Raw genomic sequence first — 11,788 nt, 5'->3', positions numbered from 1 at the left:
GCTCAGGTCATAATCCCAGGGTCCTTGGATCAAGCCCCACATCAGGCTCCCTGCTTAGCAGGATGCCTGCTTCTCCCTCTCTCTCCCACTCCCCCTACTTGTGTTCCCTCTCTTGCAGTGTCCCTCTCTGTCAAATAAATAAATAAAATCTTAAAAAATAAAAATTTAAAAAATGGGCAAATTGAGATTCAGTGATACTATGTGTATTTCCACAGTTTAATTAATAGGGTTCAGATGTGGAAGAAACAAAAAATAGTACCAAATCACTGAATATATGAATATGCCTTTGTCCTATGTCACCACAGTAATGTGGAAATGCATGTCCTATCTAGAATTTTGTTTTATATGCTTTAGGTTTCTCTCTCTCATAATCCCTCATGTACCTACAATTCCTGGACAGTTTTACAGAAATATGGAAACTCCCTTTTTCTTGTACTTATAATTCTGACCCCTATTTCCAATGTTTAGAGTATAATTTTCTTCCTGTTTCCTTTCTGTTTGTGTCCCTTATTGATCATGATGAGGATAATGATTATTATTATTGTAGGAAGTACCTAACTCCAAAAACTCAGAGGGAACTTGAGAGAGCTCTCTTAAATATTATTTAGAACGTTATTGAGTACAACCAGTAATGGGTACCTCACTGATCTTCTGGGCATAATTTTCTGTTTTTATGGCATAGCTTTTAGAAATTCTTTACATGGAGCTTAAGCTGAGGAACTACTTTCTGACTTCCAGTGACCCAATTGTCAGCTCTGTCTTCAACCTCTAATGTTATTTAGATTAAATTTAATTCTTCCCTCATAACCCAAGAATTTGTGTGCAGATTCTTTCCCCTAAAGCCTGGAAATTTTAATATGTACATATGAAAACTTCAGATCATCTAGGGATGCCTGAGTGTCTCCTAAGCAACTGACTTTTCAGCTCAGGTTGTGATCTCATGGTCCTGGGATTGAGCCCAACCTCTGGCTCACCTCTCAGCCAGAATCCACTTCTCCTCCCTCTGTGGCTCCTCCACTTGTGCTCACTCTCTCTCAAATAAATAAATAAAATCTTTAAAAAGGAAAAGAAAAGAAAGAAACAAAGGAGGAAGGAAGGAAGGAGAAAGAAAACTCCAAATCATCTCAACTAAGCTCCACAAGATGTACTTTCCAGGATCCCCACCCCCATTTATCTCCTACAGACAAATACCTGCTTCTCTGCATCTCTGGCACCACCCAGCAAAAGATCAGAAAAGGAAAAAGAAGGGCAAAAGGGAAGGTCCCAGAACATAGGTTCTTACATTTGCTTCCTGACCTGAGACAGGATGCAGTCTCTACTACCCCATTTTCAGAATACTTCAGCCATACTGACTCAGGAATGGTCAGAGCACAGATCTGGATGGAAGAGGAAGGTCTCCTCTATGTTCTAGCTACCCTTAGCATAACTGCCCCTCAGGCACTCTTTACTCCGACTCACCCACAGAGGATGTGTGCAGGGGGGCTGGCCCCACCAGTATTGGAGTTCTGGTTTGTTCCTGAAACATCTGGTGTAGTTATAACTCTAGAGCCTCAGAGACTTTGCCCCCTGGGAAATCTCCATTCCTACTTCCCTGTGCCTCAAAGCCCTTCTTGTGACAGACAAGCAAGCAGGTAGGAGGAAAAAAAATTATTTTCTTTCTCTCTAAAAGCTAGGACCTCTTGTAATCCAGCCCTTCACTGACTGTGTGTTCTTTTTTTTTTTTTTTTTTAAGATTTTTGCTTTTTTATTTGACAGAGAGAATGCCATAGAGTACAAGCAAGGTAGGGGAATGGGGAGTTGGGAAATGGCAGAGGGAGAGGGAGAAGCAGGCTCCCCACTGAGCAGGGAACCCAACATGGGACTCCATCCCAGGACCCTGGGATTATGATTTCAGCAGAAGTTCAGCAGGTCAGCAGAAACTGAAATGACTGAGTTACCTAGGTGCTTCTGACTGTATGTTCTGTAGTCACTTAATCCCCTGGGTGTAGGGGTGTTACATCACACACCTTTGCACATGTATAGTGGTGACTTTAGTGGGTCCAACAATCTCACTCTCAAGTTTTCATGCCTCCAGCACACAATTGTTAGATAAGTACCTCCCAAATGATGCTATCAAATGGATTGATGTTAAGTTATCATCATTTTTATGATGGCATCATAATGATAATAATGCTAGAAGAACTTTAAAAAAATTATCCTGAGAAAATGCAATTTGTTTTTCAAAGAGATCATATAGTGATTTTTGCTATAATGAAAAATTTTTCAAATGGGATGTATATACAACTGTAAACTACAAAACACAATTTGTTTAATTTTCATTTTCATTTTGAGCTTCATGTGAATTAGTCACATCTCTCAAATTATAGGAGCAAGCATCATCCATTTCTTTTTATTTTCTTTATTTTTCATTATTTTAAAAAACTGATTATAGTCGACACAAAATGTTACATTAGTTTCAGGTATGCAACATGGTGATTCAATAGTGCATATAGTTATGCTATGCTCACAAGTGTAGCTACCACCTATCACCATATAATGCTATTACAGTACCATTAACTGATCCCAATGCTGTGCCATCACCACCAGTTTCTTTTGCTCTATTTTTATATTTCTATCTTCTCCGCATCTCAGCATCATTCCTATTTTTTTTCTTTAAAAAAGTAAAAACTCTAGTAGCTTGGGGGTGGAGTCTTTTGGGTTTTCCATATAAAGAATCATGTTATCTGTGAAGAGAGAGAGTTTGACTTCTTCATTGCCAATTTGGATACCTTTTATTTCTCTTTGTTGTCTGATTGCTGTTGCTATGATTTCTAATACTATGTTGAACAAGAATGGTGAGAGTGGGCATCCTTGTCATGTTCCTGATCTCAACGGGAAGGCTGTGAGCTTTTTCCAATTGAGGATGATATTTGCTGTGGGTCTTTCATAGATTTTATGAAGTTGAGGAATGTTCCCTCTATCCCTATACTTTGAAGTGTTTAAATCAGGAACGGATGTTGGATTTTGTCAAATGCTTTTTCTGCATCAATGCATCAATTGAGAGGACCACGTGGTTCTTCTCTCTTCTCTTATTGATTTGTTCTATCACATTGATTGATTTGCGAATGTTGAACCATCCTTGTAGCTGAGGGATGAACCCACCTGGTCATGGTGGGTAATCTTTTTAATGTACTGTTGGATCCTATACTATATACTATTCGTTATATCCATTCTTGTTGAGAATCTTAGCATCCATATTCATCAGTGATATTGGTCTCTAATTCTCCCTTTTGATAGAGTCTTTGCCTGGTTTGGGGATCAGGGTACTACTGGCTTCATAAAAAGAGTCTGGAAGTTTTCCTTCTGCTTCAATTTTTTGGAACAGCTTCAGGAGACTAGGTGTTATTTTTTCTTTGAAAGATTGATAGAATTCCCCCAGGGAATCCATCAAATCCTGGGCTCTTGTTTTTTGGGAGGTTTTTGATCACTGTTTCAATCTTGTTACTAGATATCAGTCTATTCAGGTTGTAAATTTCTTCCTGGTTCAATTTTGGAAGTTTACAGTTTTCCAGGAATGCACTATGGAGTTTTATGCCTCCATCAGAAAGTATGAATACCCAACTTTTGTATCAACATGGATGGGACTGGAAGAGATTATGCTGAGTGAAATAAGTCTAGCAGAGAGAGTCAATTATCATATGGTTTCACTTATTTGTGAGCATAAGAAATAACATGGAGAACATGGGAGATGGAGAAGAGAAGGGAGTTGAGGGAAATTGGAGGGGAAGATGAACCATGAGAGACTATGGATTCTGAAAAACAATCTGAGGGTTTTGAAGGGGCGAGGGGTGGGAGGTTGGGGAAGCCTGGTAGTGGGTATTGTGGAGGGCACGTATTGCATGGAGCACTGGGTGTGGTGCAAAAACAATGAATTCTGTTACACTGAAAAGAAATTAAACTTAAAAAAAGAAAAAAAGTAAAAACTCCATTCATCTTAAAATATGTCTTTCTAATAGATCATAAGTTAGCTTATGTGGCTACCTGTTCATCCATGGGAGAAGGACTTGGATATTGAATTTTATAAATGATATTGGATTATAAATCAGATGCTATTCTTTGTTTTCTCTTAACACTAAATCTTAACCACCATTCATGTTGCTCTGCAAGAGTCATTCTTTTTGGTTGCTGTTCAATTCCCATGATACGCATCTTTTTTTAATGTAAGTAGTCAACACCGAAATGACCTAAAATTAATTGTTAAGAAAAATATTGTTATGCTACATCCTTGCATACTTATCTTACAGTCCTAAAATATAAGTGTGTATAGGACTGGGTTTCTTTTTTTCACTTATGGGATATAAAATTATTCAATTTCACTAGAAATTGCCAAATTTATCACCAAACTATGAACAAAATATTTTGTTAGTATAACCAAATCTCACTTGAAATTATTATTTTTCACATTCGTTATACCATTTGATTTTTTTTAAAGCTTAATGGATACTGTCATTTACAAATATCTTCTCCCATTCCATGGGTTGCCTTTGTTTTCTTCACTGTTTCCTTTGCTGTGCAGAAGCTTTTGATTTTGATGAAGTCCCAAAAGTTCATCTTTGCTTTTGTTTCCTTTGCCTTTGGAGACATATCTTGAAAGAAGTTGCTGTGGCTGATATCGAAGAGATTACTGCCTATGTTCTCCTCTAGGATTCTGATGGATTCCTGTCTCACGTTGAGGTCTTTTATCCATTTTGAATTTATCTTTGTGTACGGTGTAAGAGAATGGTCGAGTTTCATTCTTCTACATATAGCTGCCCAGTTTTCCCAGCACCATTTATTGAAGAGACTGTCTTTTTTCCACTGTTTATTTTTTCCTGTTTTGTCAAAGATTATTTGACCATAGAGTTGAGGGTCCATATCTGGACTCTCTACTCTGTTCCACTGGTCTATGTGTCTGTTTTTATGCCAGTACAATGCTGTCTTGGTGATCACAGCTTTGTAGTAAAGCTTGAAATCAGGTAACGTGATGCCCCCCGCGGAATGGGAGAAGATATTTGCAAAGGACAGTACAGACAAAAGGTTGATATCCAGGATCTATAAAGAACTCCTCAAACTCAACAAACACAAAACAGATAATCATATCAAAAAATGGGCAGAAGATATGGACAGACGCTTCTCCAATAAAGACATATAAATGGCTATCAGACACATGAAAAAATGTTCATCATCACTAGCCATCAGGGAGATTCAAATTAAAACTACATTGAGATATCACCTTACACCAGTTATAATGGCCAAAATTAGCAAGACAGGAAACAACATGTGTTGGAGGGGATGTGGAGAAAGGGGAACCCTCTTACACTGTTGGTGGGAATGCAAGTTGGTGCAGCCTCTTTGGTGAACAGTGTGGAGATTCCTCAAGAAATTAAAAATAGAACTTCCCTATGACCCTGCCATTGCACCCCTGGGTGTTTACCCCAAATATACAGATGTCGTGAAAAGAAGGGCCATCTCTACCCCAATGTTTATAGCAGCAATGGCCACGGTCACCAAACTGTGGAAAGAACCAAGATGCCCTTCAACGGATGAATGGATAAGGAAGATGTGGTCCATATACACTATGGAGTATTATGCCTCCATCAGAAAGGACGAATACCCAACTTTTGTAGCAACATGGACGGGACTGGAAGAAATTATGCTGAGTGAAATAAGTCAAGCAGAGAGAGTCAGTTATCATATGGTTTCACTTATTTGTGGAGCATAACAAAAAGCATGGCGGACATGGGGAGTTAGAGAGAAGGGGGTTGGGGTAAATTGAAAGGGGACGTGAATCATGAAAGACTATGGACTCTGAAAAACAATCTGAGGGTTTTGAAGTGGCAGGGGGGTGGGAGGTCGGGGTACCAGGTTGTGGGTATTATAGAGGGCATGGATTGCATGGAGCACTGGGTGTGGTGAAAAAATAATGATACTGTTATGCTGAAAATAAATAAATGAAAAAAAAAAGCTTCATGCATATAAAATAGTATCTCATTATTTTAATTTGATTTTCTCCTGATAACTGAGCAGTGTTCATATACTGTTTATCCATTTGTGATTCTCATATTGTGAATTATATCTTGACACCCTTTGCCTTTTTCTATTAATTTTTGTTTTTCTTGCATATTTACAAAACCTCTGTGTATATCTTAAATCTTAGAGCCCCCTTTTTTGGTTAGATACTACTAGTATCTTCTCTAGTCATATATCTGTGAATTTTAATATATACTTTTTATTATTCAGCAGAAATTCTTTAACTTGTTCAAGTCAAACTTTCTGTTTCACTGTGAATAGATTTTCTCTGGGGATGCTGTTTAGGGAACATTCCACAAGATTGCAAAGGTGCTTTTCTCACTTATTTTAAATTTTCTGAAACTTAGTGTGTTGTGCTTCATGCTAGTTCCTTTCTTTCTTCTTTTCTTTCTTTCTTCTTTTCTTTCTTCCTTTCTTTCTTTCATTTCAACTCTTTATTTAAATTCCAGTTAGGTAACAAATAGTGTTTCAGTAGTTTATTTAGTAAGTCATCATTTACATACAACACACAGTGGTCATCACAAGAGCCCTCTTTAATGCCCATCACCATTCCCCCAACCCACATCCTCTCCAGCAACCCTCAATTTATTCTCTATAGCTAAGATGCTGGTTTTATGGTTTCTCTCTCTCTCTCTCTCTCTTTTTTTTTCTTTTTTGCCCCATGTTCATCTGTTTCATTTCCTAAAATACACATGAGTGAAATCATATGGTATGTCTTACTCTGACTGACATTTCCTTTAGCATAATACAGTCTCTCTCCATCCATGTCATTGCAAAAAGGCAAGATTTCATTATTTTCATGGCTGAGTAATATTCCATTGTAGATCTATACCATTTCTTCTTTATCCATTCATCATTTGATGGACATGTGATCTCTTTCCATAGTTTGGCCACTGTTGCTAATGCTGTTATAAATATTGGGGTGCATGTACCCTTCAAATCAGTATTTTTGTTTCCTTTGAGTAAATACTGAGCAGTGCAATTTCTGAGTCATGGGGTAGTTCTATTTTTAACTCTTTGAGGAACCTCCATACTCTTTTACAGAGTAGCTGCATCAATTTGCATTCCTGTCAACAGCACAATAGGGTTCTCATTTTTGTCCACATCACTGCCAACATCTGTTGTTCATGTTATTGGTTTTAAGATATTGCACATATTTTGAAAATTCATTCATTAATATTATATTTTAACACTCTTTTAAATGTTTTCAAAGTCCATTTTCCAATTGTTTGTTTCTAATATATAGAAATAAATGTGATTTTTTATATGTTAACCTTGTATCCTGATACCTCTCTGTATTTATTTTTTTAGTATGTATACTTATTTTAATTAATTTTGTAGGATTTTCCAAATACATTATTGTTTTCTTTAAACAAAGACAATTTTACTTCATTCTTCCCAAACTAAATATTTCACCTTGATTTATTGTGCTGCTTAGGAAATCCAGCACAATGGTAATTAGAAACTAATGATGTACTATATGTTGGCTAATTGTATTTAAATTTTTTTTAAATGCTATGGAATAACGTTTCTGGAGAAAAAAAAGTAAATGTGGCCATTCTTTCTTTTTTTCCCATCTTAAAGAAAACATCATTAAATATTATGTTAGCTGTCCTTTATTAATTTGAAAACATTTCTTTCTATTCCTTGTTTATTGAGTACTATAATTTATTATTACCATTAGGTATTCAGTTTTACTAAATATTTTCCTTATTATTATTGAGACAATCATATTTTCCCTCTATTTTGTTGACTTAACTAACTATATTAATTTGCTTTTTAATGGGAAATGAACTTGCAAGAGAAAAATTGGTCATGACCTATTATCCATTTTATATATTGGAGGATTCAATTTTCCAAAAATTCGTTAAATTTTTTTGTGTCCTTATTCCTGAGGGACATTAGTCACTGGTTTCCCTTTTGTGATGTTGTCACCAGGTTATCAGTATCAGGATAAATCTGACTTCATAAAATGAGTTGAAATTTGTTTGTAGTTCATCTATTTGCTAATTTTCTCAAAGATTTTGGGCAGGATTAAAATTATTTCTCTTTTAATTATAGTTATAATATTCATAATTCAAGTCATCTGCAATTGGATGCATATTTGTTTGTTATTTTTGATTTTTATATATATATATATTTAGTTATAAGTTCATATTCCTTAATTGACATATAGTTATTAATAATTTTCATGTCTTCTTGAGTCAAGGTTAATAATTTATATCTTCTAGGGAATGTGTCCATTTAACACCTAAGTTTTCAAATTTATTTACAGAATAAATTCTATATTTTTCATAATAATTCCTATCATTTTAGTGGCTAGAACCTGAAATGGCATCTCCTCTTTCATTACTGATACTGATACTTAAATTTTTTTTGGCTGCCTACTGTGGAGAGATATGTATTGATATAATGACCTTGTTTCCAAAGAGCACTTTTAGGTTTACTTTTCCCTTTTTTCTGTTCACTTTCTATTTCATCAATTTCTGCTCTTATTTTTATTTCTTTCCCTCAACTTCCATTGAGTGTGTTTTCCTAGTTTTAAAAGGTAATGCATATTTAATAGATTTGAGAACCCTTCTTCTCCTAGTACAAATAATTAGTGTTGTATTTTTCTTCTAAGTACTGATAAACCTATATTAAAATATGGCTAGCTACTACTCTAGACAAAAGCAATCTTCCTGGTTCTGCATCTTAGTGACCAACTCACAAGATATAACCTCCACTTCAAGCAAAACCATGGAATAGAGACTTTACTTTCATAAGGCATGGAACTTTTCTTCTTGAACCTCCAATTTGTACAAAGAACCATGATAGACTATGGATTGTGAGAAAGAAACTGAGGGTTTTGGGGGGGTGGGGGTTGGAGGAATGACTGGGCCTGCTGGTGGGTATTTAGGAGAGCATGTACTGCATGTAACACTGGGTGTGGTGCATGAACAATGAATCTTGGAACACTGAAAAAATAAAAAATTAGAAAGAAATCACTGTCTTGTACTTCCGTCACACCATAAGCATATCTTACCATGGTTAGCCACACTGTTAATGATACTATCTCGTCTGATACTTCTGTGCCCTACTTTATTCAATGAATAAAGGCAGAGATGAATCATAGTTGATCTTTTCTCCCAAAGCTTTATGTAGTGACTGACACTGGGACAAAAAGGTTATTATTTCTTTTTAAAGATTTTATTTATTTATTTATTTATTTATTTATTTGACAGAGAAAGAGAGAGAGACTGAGAGAGGGAACACAAGCAGGGGGAGTGGAAGAGGAAGAAGCAGGCTTCCTGCTAAGCAGGGATCCCCTTGTGGGGCTCCATCCCAGGCTCCTGGGATCATGACCTGAGCCAACAACAGATGTTCAACTACTGAGCTACCCAGGTGCCCCTAAAAAGATTATTATGTTGTTTTTCAGCTTTTTTTAAAATTTTGATGCCCTAATACTTTCCATAAAGCTTTTTACATAGTTCTCCACAAACTTAAATGATTTGTTGAGATAACACTTTTTTTTTAGCTACTTGGTAACATCTTCAAAGATAAGATCAAGTATCATGCTATTCTCCAGCAACACTCACTCTATTGAGATCTCCAAGCTCTTACAGAGCTGTTTTGTCAGGTTCCAAGCTGGCAGTACTAAATACTTTCCACACCCTATTCTTCCTGGCTATGGGGCCAGTGTTATCTTCCTGACCACTGTCTTGATTCCACATAAGCAATCAGATCCTTAATAGTTATTCATCTACTAGCTCATTGGCAAGAGAGAAAGTCAAGGTCCTTCCTGTCTTTTGAGAAAACCTATACCATTATAGAGTTGATGCTAAGTAGAGAATATGGGGTTACAAGAGATAGTAATTCTGAATCTGAAAAAGGACAGATGGTGCATCCTCCCTCACAAACAAAAGTAGTGGAACAAAGATGAGGAGAAAGGGATTTAGTGACTTAAATTTATAATACTGCAAGGAAAAAATATTTCTTAGTAACTGGAGGAGTGTCTTTGACTGCTGGAACCTACCAGGGGTCTCCTATTTCACAAGATTTTGGAGTATTTGAACAAACATGGAATTCATGGGGGCATAGTTGGATCAGAGGAGCCCACATATAAAATTGTTTTATTCTCCCTGATGAGGACTCAAATTGATTAAGTCAATTTCAATGAATAAGGGAATATGCCTCAAAACTATGTACTACTTAAAGCTATATTGACCTCTGCACTTCTAAAACATAACATACCTTAGTACAGAGCCACCTTATGTGCAGGTGACACTTTATGAGATACTCTTTTACCCTGCTTTGATGCCAACTTCTCTTTTCATTCAATTTGTAGATTTACTCAGGATGCTTTTACATAATCTTTACAACTATAGTTGACTCCACTTTCATCTTCTATAGCACCCTGAAAATCTCCTTGTTTAAGACTGACCACATGTGTATTTAATAGTTCAATGCCTACCAGCTTCTTTACACAATTACACCCCTTACTAATGGTGAAAAATAATATTTATAAAGAACTACATATCAGGCACCACACTTAGTCTTGTATATGTTACATTACTTAACATACTCAATAAACTTGAGATAGTTGCTAGAATTATAACTGTTTTCCAAGGGAGCAGGGAGGAGTCAAGATGGCAGAGAAGTAGCAGGTTGAGACCACATCAGGTAGCAGGAGATCAGCTAGATAGCTTATCAAACCATTGCGAACACCAACAAATCCAATGGGAGATCGAAGAGAAGAAGAACAGCAATTCTAGAAACAGAAAATCAACCACTTTCTGAAATATAGAACCAGCAGAGAAGTGAATCCAAAGCGACGGGAAGATAGACTGCGGGGTTAGGGGCTGGCTCCCAGCAAGCAGTGGAGCAACAGAGCACTACATCAGGATTTTTTTTTTTCTTTTTTTTTTTTTACATCAGGACTTTTAAAACTCTGCTCCACTGAGGGACATCGCTCCAGAGACTAAACTGAGGTGAAGCCCACGTGGGGTCAGCATGGACCCACGTCCCACGGGATCACAGAAGGACCGGGGGTGTCTGAGTGTCACAGAACTCACAGGTATTAGATGGGGGAAGCTGGCAACAGAGACAGAGCTGAGGAGTGAGCTCTCAGCTTGGGGTTACCTTGAGCTGGTCACAGGCTGGGTGAGCTCGGAGCACAGCTGGAGGCCAGGGAGACAGGAGTGATTGGGCGCTTTTCTCTGAGGGTGCACTGAGGAGTGGGGCCCCAAGCTCTTGGCTCCTCTGGGCCAGAGACTGGGAGGCTGCCATTTTCATTCCCATCCTCCAGAACTCTACAGAAAGCATACAGGGGACAAAAGCTTCCGAAAGCTAACCCGATCAGATTACTTAGCCCAGCCCCTGATAAGGGCAGTGCAATTCCACCTCTGGCAAAGACAATTGAGAATCACTACAACAGGACCCTCCCCCAGAAGATCAACAAGAAATCCAGCAAAGATCAAGTTGACCTACCAAGAAGAGCAGAAGAAGAGCAGCAGAATTCCAGAGGAGGAGAAAGCAAAGCACGGAACTCATGGCTTTCTCCCAATGATTCCTTAGTCTTGTGGTTAACTTAATTTTTTGTTAATTTTATTTTTTTTCTTCTGCTAATTTTCTTTAACTTTTACCCTTTTCTTTTTTAACTAGGTTTACCCTTTTATAAAACTAGGTTATCTAATACATATTTTTTTCTTTTTTATATTTTTCCATTATTTGTTTTCCTTTTTTAACTTTTATTTTCCTG

The sequence above is a fragment of the Mustela nigripes genome, chromosome 1 (assembly GCF_022355385.1).
Source record: "Mustela nigripes isolate SB6536 chromosome 1, MUSNIG.SB6536, whole genome shotgun sequence".
NCBI lineage: Eukaryota > Metazoa > Chordata > Mammalia > Carnivora > Mustelidae > Mustela > Mustela nigripes.
Note: the sequence above shows the minus strand (reverse complement) of the source record.